Source organism: Panthera uncia (genome assembly GCF_023721935.1).
Source record: "Panthera uncia isolate 11264 chromosome A1 unlocalized genomic scaffold, Puncia_PCG_1.0 HiC_scaffold_17, whole genome shotgun sequence".
Taxonomy (NCBI): domain Eukaryota; kingdom Metazoa; phylum Chordata; class Mammalia; order Carnivora; family Felidae; genus Panthera; species Panthera uncia.
The window spans coordinates 126647964-126662845 of NW_026057577.1; the positions used below are offsets into that span (position 1 = coordinate 126647964).

General features: G+C 39.2%; 1 long non-coding RNA gene across 1 annotated transcript in view; it reads left to right on the forward strand.

Annotated features, from left to right (window-relative positions):
- LOC125934671 (uncharacterized) overlaps positions 1 to 13452 on the forward strand; it is a 34890-nt gene extending 21438 nt beyond the window's left edge. The window contains exon 3 of the long non-coding RNA XR_007461486.1: positions 13354 to 13452. This is a non-coding gene — a long non-coding RNA (uncharacterized LOC125934671). The remainder of the gene's footprint in view (positions 1 to 13353) is intronic.
- Positions 13453 to 14882: the final 1430 nt, after the last annotated feature.

Here is a 14882-nt window from a genome sequence, read left to right on the forward strand (position 1 = left end):
ACTCAGAGATAGTGCCCTGAGGCTATAACCTTCATTTCTTTTTAACATTCACAAGCAACCCAATAGTGCTTACAGATAAAGACCCCAGAGATATTGTGCTACTTTCTCGATGAAAAAAAAAGAATTGAGGCTATACAAAATTCCACTGCAGAACAGAGCACAGTATAATAATACATTACATTATGCATTTATTCCCTCCACTGGGGGCATAGAAGAATAGGCTGAACATGCACACGCTTTGCTCCTCCCTTAGTGCTCCTACCGTGCCCTTTCCCATCTTACCTTCCTGCTCTAGTGCATTCCAGACAATAACAGCCAGTGCTCTGTCCCTATTGCCTATGTGCACACTGCCACCCCACTGGGCTGCAGCAGCACTCTTACCGATGACTCTTATTTTTGGATTCCTTTACTCTTGGTCTTAGCTACACTCTCTCATTTAATCCTCACACCGATTTTAGGAGGCAAAGACTTTCCTCATTTTACATATGAGGAAATTAAGGGAGAAATTTATCCAGAATTCAGTTTGTCCAGAATGCAAGTCCACATCAAGGTGTACTCCAAAACCTCACTCTTTCCATCAACTTGCACTAGATTATCCACACACCCAACCCCTGCCTTTCTTTTACACGCCTCCAGCCCACTCATCAAGCATGCTGTCTTTTGAACATTCTGTCACACTTTTTCTAACCCCTTTTCTTTGCTTCTTCTTGCTTTCCCGATAAAAATGTCTGGCTTATTTTTTATTCGTTCTTATTTTTCCTGTTCTAAATGTGAAAAAAGTAGTACTTAAGCAGATGCCTATTAAAGAAAACAAAAGTTGTGCCTTTACAAGTAAAAATAAACAGAATAAACAGCTCTATTCAAAGATTGAAAGACCCCCATCGCTTCTCGGCCTTTTGGCTAAGATCAAGTGTAAAGATTGAAAGACCCCCAAAATTCCTCCAGAATTCTACAGGAATGTGTATCCACTTTCTCCTCCTTCTCAAATTAAATATCTTTAACTTAACCATCAGCAGTAAATTATGTTATTTTCAATTTGTCATTTTTACACAAAAGTTGCAATATTTCATGTCAAAAAGACCTTTGCAGGCTGATCTGAGAACCCAACCACCAAACATGCTATGGTAACTTAGGAGAAGGAATTTTTGAAATCCCTTTTTAGTTAGAAATAGTTTGTTAGTTTGTAGAAATGTATAACATGGGAAAGTATACGTATAATGTCTCCAAAGTCTGTGGAAGCTCCTATTTAAGTCAGTATAGCAGCCTCCCCTTTCCCATAATCTGATACACCAAAGAGTTGTTGCTTATTTTTTTCCACAAGGATAATTATCTAAATGTGTTTATCCTCTTATCCCTTTCAGTTGCCTGCCTGCTTGATCATTGAATACATAGTTCATGCCCCTTCCCTTAGTTTCCTATTATTCCTCATTATTTCAGCCCCACTGTCACTGACTAGCTTGCCCACACAGCATGAAGGTGAGGGTACACAATGTTACAGATAATTGAGAGCTGAGATGAGATCCAAGATTTCATTTCTGCTTCTTATTACTTAGTTTGGTGTCAGGAAGACATGCTTTGGTGTCCTTAGAAACTACATTTTGTCATAAACATATTTTATAAAGCCTTCATTTATCTATGAATTCAACACCTATCAAAAATGAATGCTGATCTGGGTTTTATGAGAACTGAATCCAGTTCTGTTTCAGAACCATTTGTGTGACCTTGGGCAATAAAATAATCCTATAATCCTCTCTGTGAATAAGATGCAGTTGCTTTCCTCAGAGGGAACCTGGCACCAGGGACCTGTATTTGCTTCAGCCTCTGCCCTCATAAAGTAGCTTATACTTGATGTGGGAGACCAGAAGCACCTACATAAAACAAAGAACAAGTCAATGCAAACTATAATCAAACTCTAAAAACTGTCATTTACCTAAAAATGCTATCAAAAGTCAGTAAATGGATGTCCTTATGGACTAATATGTTTGGCAATGACTTAATGGAGGAGGAGAGATTTAAGATGAGTCTAAACACATGGGTAGGTGTATTATTCTGTTAGGACTGCCATAACAAAACACCAGCTACTGGGAGGCTTAAATAACAAGAATTTATTTCTCACTGATCTGAAAGCTAGAAGTCTAAGATCAAGGTGCTGGCTGACTTAGTTCCTGGTGAGAACTCTCTTCCTGACTTATACATAACTGCCTTCTCAGTGTGTGCTCACATGGACTTTCCTCAGTACATGAGCAAGGATAGAGAAAGAGAGCAAGTTCTCTCTCATCTCTTCTTAAAAGGACTAATACTATAGGATCAGTGTCCCACCTTTAGTACCTCATTTAAGTATGTAATTACTAATAATTACCTTAAATACTTCCTTCCAGGCCCCATCTCCAAATATAGCCACCCTGGGTGTTAGGGCTTCAGCATATGAATCTGGCAGAGAGACACAAGCATTCAGCCCATAGCAGCAAGATATATGACCAAAAAGTGTGTGGGAAAGTGTTTTAGACCAAGGACAGTGTGAGAGAAAATGAGAATATAGGAAAAGTATATATTGGGGGGGGGGGGTGCACATGTATGTGCACAGACATGTACATGAGAAGCTATTATTTCTAAACAAATGCTTATTGAGTTTCTGCTCTAGACCAGGCATTGTTCTTGGCACATGGGCTGCCCTCATGGAGTTATTTCTAGCAGTTGGAGACACACATAAATATAATAAGTCAATTGTTTAGTAAATGTTATCGAATGTGTAAAAGTGATGAGTACCATGGAAATAAGAAAGTAGGGCAAGAGATGGGGGTCAGGGGTGCCAATGGTAAAGGAGAGAGGTTGAGAAGTTTCATTAGGGAGTTGACATAGGCCTCACTGAGAAGAGAACTGAGCAGACTTGAGGGAGTTGGTAAAGTGGATAAGTTGGGGAAAGCATTCCAGAGAGAGGAAGATAAAGCAAAGACCTAAAAGGCAGAAAATTCTTGATATTAAAGAAAGAATGAAGATGCCATTGTGGCCAGAGGAGGGTGAGTGAGGGAAGAAACTATAGGAAAGATCAAAGTGGGCCTTGAAGGCCGCTGTAAGGACTTTAGCAGTTTCTCTGTATGGATTGGGACCTGTATGGATTGGGAGCCAATGCAGGGTTTGAACAAAAGAGTGACAAGATCTGACTTTTTAAAACCTCACTCTAGCTAATGTGTGTAGAGTTAGGAGCTGGGAGGCCATGAGGTGTTTATTGCAATAAACCAGACAAGACATGATGGTGGTTCAGACCAAGGTGGTAGCAGGGGAGCCATTATACCAAATAGTTTCCCTAAAGTTAGAACATTTCTATGTTCTCTGCCCCCATTCCATCTCCGTTACTTCACAGGTGAAAAACATAGGACACAGAGAATCTCACTGAATTTTCCAGTCTTTACGTTAGAGGATTAGAGCCAAAATTGTTTGCTTGTGATACAAAGTATAACTTCATTTTATGTTGATCACTCTTTGAAAATTGCAGTTCAACTCCCCCTATTTCCTTTCTTAATTGATTTTTCTCCCAAGCAACATCTCCCAAGCCAATATCTAAAATACTATATATTTTACTTACATATCTTGTTTATTGTCTGTCCCCCACTAGAATATAAGCAGCAGTTTTTCACAGTTTGTTCATTTCTGTGTCTGTACTGCCTAGAAGAGTGACTGGTCCACAGCAGGTATTCAGTAAACATGTATGAAGTGACTGCATGCATGAATGTGTGCAAGAAATAAGGAGAGAAGGAGAGAGGGGAGAGAGACAGAGAGAAGGAAATTAAACAGTGACGCTGAAGCTGCTTTACGAGCACACATTCCATAATGCCCTTTGCTTTGGACACAGGAAATTCAAACTCTCCAGTTTCATACACACACATATATACACAAACAAAATAATACAATAAAATTTTTTAAATAATAAAAAAAAATTTTAATGAAAGAATTGTAGTTTTTAAAAACGAAATTCAACTGTTATGAATTCATTTCCCACAAATGATATTGAGTCTGGACACATTTTCTTTACTCCAGAAGATTTGAAATCCTGCCATTTTCCACTGGATGGGGATGAAAGCTATGGCAGGAGTTAGAGAAGTTATGATATAGATTATTTTAATGAATATTGAGCAAATAAATCAAAGACACCATTCTCCCAAATAATGCTGAACTCTACCAGCAGCATTTAGTGGCTCATAATTCTGAAGCCCCTCACAGAAGAAAATGTGCTACATGCTTATGTATGAACCGAAGAAGAACTAAAATTTCAGGGCACAAGGTCATGATTCAGAAAATTGGCCTTTCCAAACCCCAGTCCCCATGAATTAAAATGCAGTATAGCCAGCAGGCATTGGAGTGATTTCCTGCTACTGAATCAGTAGCACTGTGTGATGCAACTCTTCCTAGATTTGGATTGTATGAAGACCTAGTCTTGGAAACATTAAGTGAATATTTTCAATTAAACCATATGTAATATAGGTATTTCAGTTTACAGTTAACAAGACATGTTTATGTATCTTACACATCCAGTGGTCTAGCTGGAGCTCCCTTCCCTAATTAAAAGGCAAATTAGTTAAACTCTTGAGCCTGTGTGGTCCCTGTGCTGGGTATCTTCTGTTTGTCACTCCAGACCCATTCTCCTCCCTTCACCCTCTCCCCCTTCTCTGTCCTCTGTTCCTGTGAAGCCACTGGCCTGCAGCAAGAAGCCCCTGGGCTTCTGGCTTCTCACTGGGCTTGGCCAATGGTAGACACTGGCAGGAGAGGGGAGGCCAGTGGAGAATAAGCCCTGGGCCTTTATTTCCCCTACTCTCTTCTTACCAAGTCTCAGTGAACAAGCTGTATTCCCCTAGCAAACCACAGTTCCCTTCTAGACTCAGCCCTCTTCACCATTCCCCTTTAAACCTAGAGATGGTAACATGTTCATAGCCCCAAATACTGCACTGTTTGTTTCCTTGAACTTGGCCTTCACATTGTAAGTAGTCCTTTTATTTATTAAATTCCCAAATCATCTCATTTGAGTGTGCCCTCTGTTTGGTGCTGGAACCCAGCAACGCACACACTTCACAAGTAAGGGGAAGAACAAGACTTGCACCCAGATATGTTAACTCCAACTGCAGGCCTCTTCCCCTATTTAATTGTGAAAGCTATCAGTATGATAAAGCTATATGCCTTCTAGAGGAAACCTGACGTCCCCTTCATTTTTTGAACTATACCAAATGCCCCTCTTACTTTGAATTTCATTTATTAGACGTACCCACCAGCACTGGTTGAAAGCACGCTCTATGCCAGACACCTTGCTGAGTGCTAGAAATACAAAGATGAATAAGGCACTGTCTCTGTCCTCAACTTTCTCAGATCAAGTGAAGGTAGGTGTCATACCTTGGGATCACTAAAAGCCAATTCTGAGGTGGAGAACAACATGCAGAGAATTAATTAGGGGGTTCTTGGAACCAACACCCATAGAAAGGCAGGAAGGAAGCAGGATTAGGCACAGGGAGAAGTTGAGCTAGGATGTAGTATCAATGGAGGCCGCAGTTGACCCTGCAGAGAGTTCTGAAGTTCTTGTAAGCATCAGACTTTAACCCACCTAGGTGTAAGGGCTGAGCCTTTAACCTCTGTGCTGGTTAATCATTGGATGCTGACCACCCAGAAAAAGGGACCTGACTTGGCTTAGGCAGCTCTTTGCAACAAAGGCAATCACCATGGGGAGCTGACATCAAAGGGCTGTCTCCAGTGGCACTTTCAGCATCTGAGGGAATATGTTCTTCATTCCTGAAGAGGGATCAGTGTCTCTCATGGTAGGGAAAGAAGAGACAAATAATTATACAACAATGCCATTAGGTCACCCATGAAGGTATGCACTGAATATTATGGATGCCCAAAAAAGGACCTTAATCCAGTCTTGTGAGTCTTGAAGAAATATTTTGAATAAGATGATGCTTAACTTGAACCATAAAGGCTAAAGAAGAAATTAGCCAAACAGAGGAGATGCAGCATGCAAGGGCAGAGCCTGAGTATGGCATGGTACATAAAGAAGAAAAAGGATTGTCAGTTCATAAAGTTTGAGGCTGGAGAGGCAAGAAATTAAGCTGGAAAAGTAAGCAAGACCATATCAGGGAGGCTTGGAAGGCTGTGTCAAGGGACTGGAGCTTTAGACTAGAGGCTAAGGGGAGTCACTGTAGAGGAAGATAAAACACTTCCCAGAACATTTCCTTCCTTCTGAGGTTTTTCCTGGCTGAGAAGGCCCTGGTTAAGGTGAGTTTCAAGTTCTCCTCAGCCTGGTCCTTGTTTATGCAATGCTCACATACAACCCTTCCCCCCTGCTTAGCTCCTTCTTCTCTGCTTTGAAGGATGTCCTCATTGAGAAGGTGTCTGCTCAACAGAAGGCTGTTCACTAAATATCCTATCTTCAGAGGCAGATCTAGTTTCAGCCCTATGGGGTGGATTCAGAATGAGGCACAAATATAGACTAGTGGAAGCTCAGAGGAACTAAAGAAGCCACCATTCCATTCTGTTCAGTGTAATGGTTGCAAATCAGACTGATCAAAGATGCCCAGAGGAAAGGATTCCTGATTCTCATGCTTTTGCCCTTCCACCACACTTCCCGAGCCCAACAAGTTATACTCTACTCTATATGTTGTAAAACTGGCGTAAGACAATTAACCTTTCTCTGAGGAAGCAGGACGTTAGGATCCCACAGTAGTAACTGTCAAACACAAAAAAGATATCTGGGTAAACCAGGTATGCAAGCACAGTCCTGTGCTATGACAAATTCAATCATAGCAATGAAGGAGACAGCTGAACATGTTCATGCCTGACATGAATTTCATTCCTTGATAAACGTTCCTGTCATGTCAGGTTGGCCTGTGGAAGAACGTTACTCTGGATAACCTTGTCTTCTTACGAGTCTATTTAGACAACAGTTTAGAAATACTATGGACAGTTGCATGTAGCCTTTGATTCTGGTTAGCAGGCTTGATTTCAGTTAAACTGTATGAAATTTGTCAAAACATGATTTTTCCCCAAGTTACATAAAGGCTCCAAGTTTACTTTGTTTGATTTAGACTATTAAAGTGTTAAATTTATCACACTGTGAAAAAGATGAGGCTGCACTCCTGGGTCCTTCCATTTTCCCGAGACATGCCCTTGGGTTCTCCTCATTGGCCACAGAAATTTAAAGATAAAATCCCATGAAGAACATTTTGCTCTCTTCTAGGGAGCAAAATGAGAACAGCAAGGGGAAAGGAAAGCAGCTTTGTCCAGGAAGGAGCCCTGTGAGGGTCAGAGTTGAGAACAACCTGAGTTGAGAACAATTTGTCTGAGCTGTTACTATAGATTTAAAATATATAGCCATGCAGTGTTTTTGGCTGATTTCCCATGGGCATATATGCTCCAAATTCCTAGCTCATCTATCAAGACCTGTAAGTGTTTAATGTTGCTTAAGACACTATGGGTGTTGCCAATACAGTCTTCCCTTCAGGGAACATTTTTCCCCTTGTAAGTTTTCATTTTGGCTTGTTTGAGGCAAAGGCTTTAACAACACATCAAGTATTTTTCTCTGGGTATCACCACACCCTGACTGCTCCTCCTTATTCTATACCTCATAACATATAGAAATGAGTCTTTTCATCCATTGTTTCATTCACTAAGCCTTTAAGGATTGTATTTGTTCCAGACACTAAGCTAGAGAACTTAGGCAAGTGGGAGAGATCAACAAGTCAACACAAAACCATAATCCAAGGTGATTATTGCTAAGAGATTTAGAACGAAGTGCTTTTGGAATATTTTTCAACAATCTTGTCCTCAACTAAATTATGGGCTCATCTCAGTGATTATATCTTCTTAGACTCTTACTATACCCCAACTATAAATATCTCTCATTTAGTTTGGTTCTTTCTAGAAGAACATTATTCTTTACTTTTTCTAATGGATGAGCCTAGAAGGTCTGTTTTACACAAAGCCATTAATTCTTTATTCTGTTATAGCTCTCGTATAGTCCCTATAACATAAAGGTCATTGGGAGATTTTTTTTACCCTCTCCTCTAAGGTACCATGCCATTCCAAATAATAGCTAAGAATCACATGGGCTTTTGTGCCCTGAAATTCATTCAAGAGGAAGAGAGGTCTTCTTTTTGAAGGATTCTATGCAAAATATTAAAGATATGAATTCAGTCACTGACCTCCCAAGCAGAGGGTTCTTTCAAAACAGGAAGGAGTGGCAGCTAAATGTTCTTTCAGTAAAATCATCTGAAAGCATAAACACGGGAATTCCACTGCCTTAATTTATTTATCTCCAATACCTCTGATGGCTAAAAGAGGTGATCTCACATTGTTAATTTGGATGGGTAACTATCTTACTTGAGTTCTTGCAACAAGGCATTATTTGGAATATGTTGGAGGAAAGAAAAAGTAATGCCAGTTCTTTAGAACAATTATGGAGAAACTGCCAATGAAGCTGGCATTTCTTTATAAACAGTTGGCTTCAAATGAGCCAGAGATTAATGGACTGGAAGCAGAAATGACCTCATCAGCTTTCACCTTGACGTCAGGAAACTACTATTGCTTGCTCTTCCCTCTTTCAAACAAAGGGACTCAAAGATCTTGGTGAGTCCATTTCCCTATTCCTATCACCAAAAGCCCTCATGCATTTAAATGTCAATGCCTCTCTAAAGGGACCTCGGCCCTGCTGAACCAGGAAGAGCTAGAGCAAACAGATGCTTATCTGCAGGACCAGAGGAACAAACTGCTCCCCGGTCTGAACTGAGTCTGCAGCGGAGCCAGGCAACACGAGGATACTGTCTGGCAGGAGGCCATGGTGCGGCCCTCTGTAGAGGCCCAGCGCCCTGAAAGAGTTCATTCACTCCACATGGGTGAGCAATTTCCTCTCAAGTGGCTACTCACCAATGGCAGACCCAATTACAGACAAGATTGATGAGTCTGCCTGCAGTGCTGAATCTACCTTAGTTCCTTTTTTTCACTTTGAAAACAAATCTTCACACACAAGAATTAAAGCTCTGGGGCAAATTTCATCTCAAATAATGGGATGATTTCTTTAAATGGAGGGAAAAAGGAAACAAAGAAGAAAGTCACAAAAAATATTGCAGAAAGTAACTCAGGAAGCAATGACTTCCACACCTCCCTCCTACACACACACACACACACACACACACACACACACACACCCCAGAAGGGCAATAATTCTCAGGGCCAAGAGTTGAAGACACTTTCTTACTAGTGTGGGAAAAGCCATAAGCTCTGCCCACAGGAATGACATGGGCTCTGTTTGCATTCTCTCCCTTCCTGGCTTCAATTCCTGCAGCCTGGGTCTGAAACTAAAGGGAAGAGTTTGTCTTTGTCCCATTTTATCTAGAATAACTTCTTGCTAGAGTTGCATTAGAATCCCAAGCCTTCTAAATTTCTTCCAGAGAATTTCTTCCAAGCATTTTTCTTCCAGAGCCAGCTATATAACTTATGGGACCCTATGAAAAACGCAAATGTGATATCCTGGTCCACAAAAGCAAGAAATAAAGTTTTTCCTTTCTTTTGTGGTCTTTCAGTCTGTCAAATGTGGTGTGGAGGTGGGGAGTTATTTGCTATTTACTGTTGCATTCCCTTGAGTGCAACAGGGAGCTTCCAGGTGAATTCACAGGTGTCTGGGGCCTCACCCCACAGTGTAGGGTGCATATGCTTGACCCCAATCCTCTTCCCATCCATGCCCATGCCCCACCAGGGGTAGAAGAGAGCAACAATAACTGAACACTCTCAGGGAATGGGAGACAGAGAACCCATCCAAAAGAGATGGTGGTGGATAAGAGCACAGGTAAATCAAGGCTCCAAACCCCTGTGCAAGCTTCATTGAACCTTCAGACTTCACTTACAAAACACAAATTCAAAGATAAAATTATCTAGAATTTCAGGATGACAACTACAGAGCATTAAACCCCAAGTATGAAACCCTTTCTGAGCATAAGACCCTGTGCAGTTGTGCCGATTGCCCACTCAGGAAGCCAGCCCAGTTTTCTTCTAAAACAGGAGATATGGATATGAAGGTCAAAACTGTGAGAGTTTCCTCAAATATATAGATTTAGATAAACAGAATACATACACACGTGCATTTATATGTGTGTAACCGACTCTTCCCTGTATTTCTTAAGTTAGTTGCTCAGATACAGATTTACTGAGACAAAAGTATAGAAAGTATAGACATTGTCGGGGCACTTGATGCACATTGATGGATTACTTTGCTGAAGGCTGTGGTCACTTCCAGTGCCACCACAAACCCTAGCAGAGCAAGTTGACTACCTCCGTTTAGGCACTGGGGGGCACAGTATGTTGGTAAATAGTTTTGTTCATTTAATATAAAAAAGTTAACCTACTTTTATTTTCATTTTCATTAAAATATTATTTTATGTACTTTATGTCTGAAATATTTTGAAACTTTGAAAACCATCAAAAGTTTTAAAAATTAAAGCATGCTATTTAGTGATGCAACAGACAGTATTATAAAATGTCACCTTTCATGTTAATGGGCAAGTTTCTATCTAGCAGAAAAGAAGAGAAAAAGAAAAGGAAAGGGAAAGTTAAACCTCAGTGGGGAAGTGTCTTACCTAAAGTCATTGTCGTAAAATGCACCAGATGGATCCATCACCTGTCCTTGCAATAGGACAAACACACATCTGGTTCCATGGCATTATCAGCATTCATCATAAGTCCTTCATCACTTGCTGCTTTTACTTGGTTACTTTTACGTGTGTTTTATTCCCCATTCTTCCATCCTCAAACAAGCATAAGCCCCTAGGGTTTGGTGCAGCTTTGTGTAATCCCACAATGCTTACTAGCACAATGATAGGTACATAGTCATCACACTTTCTAAAAACGTCAGAAAAATTCATTCAACTTATACATGCTCAGGTCCCTCATCCATCATGTGTAACTATTACTAGATTTATCAGTTTTAGGGAGAATCATATGGTAACCATAAATTAAAAGATAACTAATTAAATCCAAAAACATTTGTTTTATTTACATATGTACATACATGCATACATGTGTAGGCATATTTATGTAGACACATGCATACAGGAAAATGACGTTTGGTAAAACTGCAATGCCTGCACTATTCAGAGCATACAGTAGTTGCACTTTCCCCTAAATTGTTCCCTAATTAATATCTGAATTCAGGAAATTTAGGATGTAATGGAAAAATAGTTTTTAAATTGCAATAAAACTGTGTATATAGAGAGAAAGAGAGTTTACAATACATTATACATTAAAAGTTTACAAATATTAAAATGAAGCTAATAAAAAGATGAAGTCAAACATATCTTCAAACGTGTTAAAACTGAATACTAATCTTTTTCTTAGCCAAAGTTGAAACCAATAATAATAAATATAGGCAACTTAACACAAAACACACTACAAATGGGAAAAAAATATATTTTTAAAGGAGATTCACCAGGCAGTGCAGATACTAAATATAAGCATTCTGGCCAGTAAGAAACTCTACATATAGATATAGATGTAGATATAGACATAGACAGACAGAAAGATATATATACTGGATAATTCAAAGTATTTTCATCACTGTGTTCTTGGAGAAGAGAAGATGCTATATAGAATACTAACATAAAAACAAAGTTTATAAAGCATTTCGTATGTGAAAAGTATTCTGAGTTATTTTATTTCATTCTCACAACAATCCTAAGGAGATAGAGACTGTTACCTGCTGTCTTGCCGAGGAGGGCACCAAGACTCAGGAAGACGAAGTAAGGTAGTAAACAGTGGAATCAGAATATGAACCCAAGCAACAAACAATCCAGCTTTAAATTCTGTTTGTCTGCCTCTCATGGTGTTATTAGTGGATTCACTCTCTTTAAAGCCTGGACCAGGCCAGCAACTTCTCCTTGCCTAGGAAGCCAGTTCGTAGGATTGCCAGATTTAGCAAATTAAAAATACAGGATGCCCAGTTAAAATTGAACTTCGGGGGGTGCCTGGGTGGCTCAGTTGGTTAAGCAGCTGACTCTTGATTTTGGCTCGGGTCATGGTCTCATGGTTCATGAATTCAAGCCCTTTACTGGGCTCTGTGCTGACAATGCAGAGCCTGCTTGGGATTCTCTCCCTCCCTCTCTTTCTGCCCCTCCCTGACTCACACATGCACACACTCTCTCTCTCTCTTTCAAAATAATAAATAAATTTTTTAAAAATTGAACTTCAGATAAATAATACATTTTTTTTAGTATAACAATGTCCCAATATTGCATGGGACATACTTATGTTAAAATATGATTCATCAGGGTAACTGGGTGGCTCAGTCAGTTAAGCTTCGGACTTTGGCTCAGGTCATGACCTCACGGCTCATGAGTTTGAGCTCCACATCAGGCTCTGTGCTGACAGCTCAGAGCCTGGAGCCTGTTTAGGAGCCTCTCCCTCTCCTTTTCCCTCTCCCTCTCCCTCTCTCTGTGTCTCCCTCTCTCTCTGCCCCTCCCCCGCTCATGCTCTGTCTCTCTCTCTCTCTCTCTCAAAAATTAATAAATATTTAAAAATTTTTAATAAAAAAATAATTGATTCATTATTTACCCGTAATTCAAATTTAACTAAGTGTCCTGTATTTTATCTTGCAACCCTACTGGCTTGCCATTTCCTAATACCCCTAAGTGACCATCACAGTTTCTTAAATGACAGCAATGTGGCTTTTTGAAAAAGAAGAATAAATCTAGGTTGAAGTTGGCATCAGAGACAAGGGCAAACCCTGTTTCCATAGATAAAATCTCTACTTCTTAGCAGCCAAAACAAAAATCCCTCTTAAGATCACAGATTGGGCCAAACAGCCCCAGTGAACCTCTCCTCCTATAGGCCCTGTAAACCTTAATATTTATAGAATAGGGGCCTCTGACCTTTATACTTCTCACCTTGTAAATAATGATAACATTTCACTGGCTTGTTTTGAAGATCAAGTGAGGTTATGTATGTAAACATTTACTGTAAATGCTGCTTGGGGACTTGTGTTTGGGGACATATAAAATTAAGAAGTTATGTCATTTTTTTCCAAGAACCAAGAATAAATGCTGTTAATCCAAGCCACTTTCAGTGTACATATAAACCAGGAAGCCTAATATTTAAACAGATTAAGATAAAACCTAACACGCTTGAAAGTATTTTTTTTAAAAAAAGGAAGATGTAAATTTTGAAATCAGTTATAAAAGTCACTTAGTGTCTGTTCAAGCAGCCATATACAAGTAAAAATAATCTGTTTAATTCTTTATTTCCATTATTATTCAGTGTCAACTATTTTTAAATGATGTGATACCAAAAGCAAATTATATTATTAAAGATTATCCTTTTTTCTCTTTTTAGCCAAAAAGTTACCAAGACACTGTTACACGGAACAAAGATTTAATAAAAATTGCTGATAGCCAAGAGTAATATGGGAAGAGTAAAAATAAATGTTATATACCTACAGGATAATAATGAAACAAATGATTTTTTAGTGAATTTTTAACTTACCAACATTTTTCAGATATTTGCTCAAATCCTTGTCTTTTTAGAAAAGTCTTGGGTTTTTTTTTTTTTTTTTCAGAAGTCTTTCCAAATGAGGATTTCATTCTTTTCTGTTCGGAGGGAAACATTTTACTTAAAAAAAAAATAAAAAGAAAGAAAGAAAGAAAGAAAGAAAGAAAGAAAGAAAGAAAGAAAGAAAACACCACTGAAGAAAACTTAATTGAATAGAAATCTCAAATATTCACGTTGGATTGATTAACTGGAGCAGTTTGTTCCCCCAAATTCCTTTGTAAACTAGCAGCATCAATCTGACCAGGGTCAGAATATGTGAACTATAACTCTACTACTAGAAACTTGTAAAATAGTTTGAAGAAGCTTTAGGGAGTTTGAAGAGAAATGATGGAGATACACAGCAGAGAAAGCAAGCTGAAGCTGGTGAAACTGAGCATAATCTTTGTGGCTTCAGACAGCAGGCAGCTGAGGAGATGGGGTTGAAAGGAAAAGAATATAGACCTTGCAAGAGGAAAACATGAATTCCTGTCCTCCTTCCACTACTAACTTGCTATAACATTGGGCAAATCACTCAATCCCTCTGAGCCTCTGTTTTCTTTTTAAAACAAAGACAATAATATGTCACAGGGATATTATAATGTGAAAATGAGGTAATGTGGCAAAAAAATTACGCTTATTTAAAGTTAATAAGTGGTTGTTATAAACAACATTCTTACAGTATTTATAAGCAGTAGAACCTAAAGGCTAGATGCTCAGGAAAGAGGGGATTCAATGAGGGGAGATATCATAGGCAGAATTCAAGAACTTCATACAGTGGCGTTCATTTGGGTATAGGAGGAAGAAACTGGGGTTGGAAAGGTAGATACAGCCTCAAGAAAATGAATTATAGTTCCAGAAAGTTCTGATGTTAATTTGGACATAGACCTGGAAATTATTGTAAAGACTTCTATTGTCTGTACCTTCGTAACTAAAGTCATTATACATATAACTGGCCCTACAAAATCTCTTCACACAAGAACAACCTCATTTGTGCTGTGCCTGAGTCTACTGAATGGAGACAACCCAAGATAGAAGCAGTGACTCAGGAAAGCGTTAAAAAAAAAAAAAGGGTTATAGCTTTGGAAGAGAAATCTGTGATTGGCTGTAATGGAGGGAAGTTTCTCAACTGTCAACCAAAACAAATAGTTGCATTCTGCCTGGATGATTTCATGTTTTGCAATGGTTCCAAATTAGAAACAGTTGGCAAGCAATCAAATCAAATCACATTATGAGTTCAGTCTCATCTCTTCCCTCTGCTGCCCTGCAGGTAGGAATGAGGGATGAATGAGCCACCAAATACCGTGTCCCCCAAATTTCAGGGATGCATAAAAGGT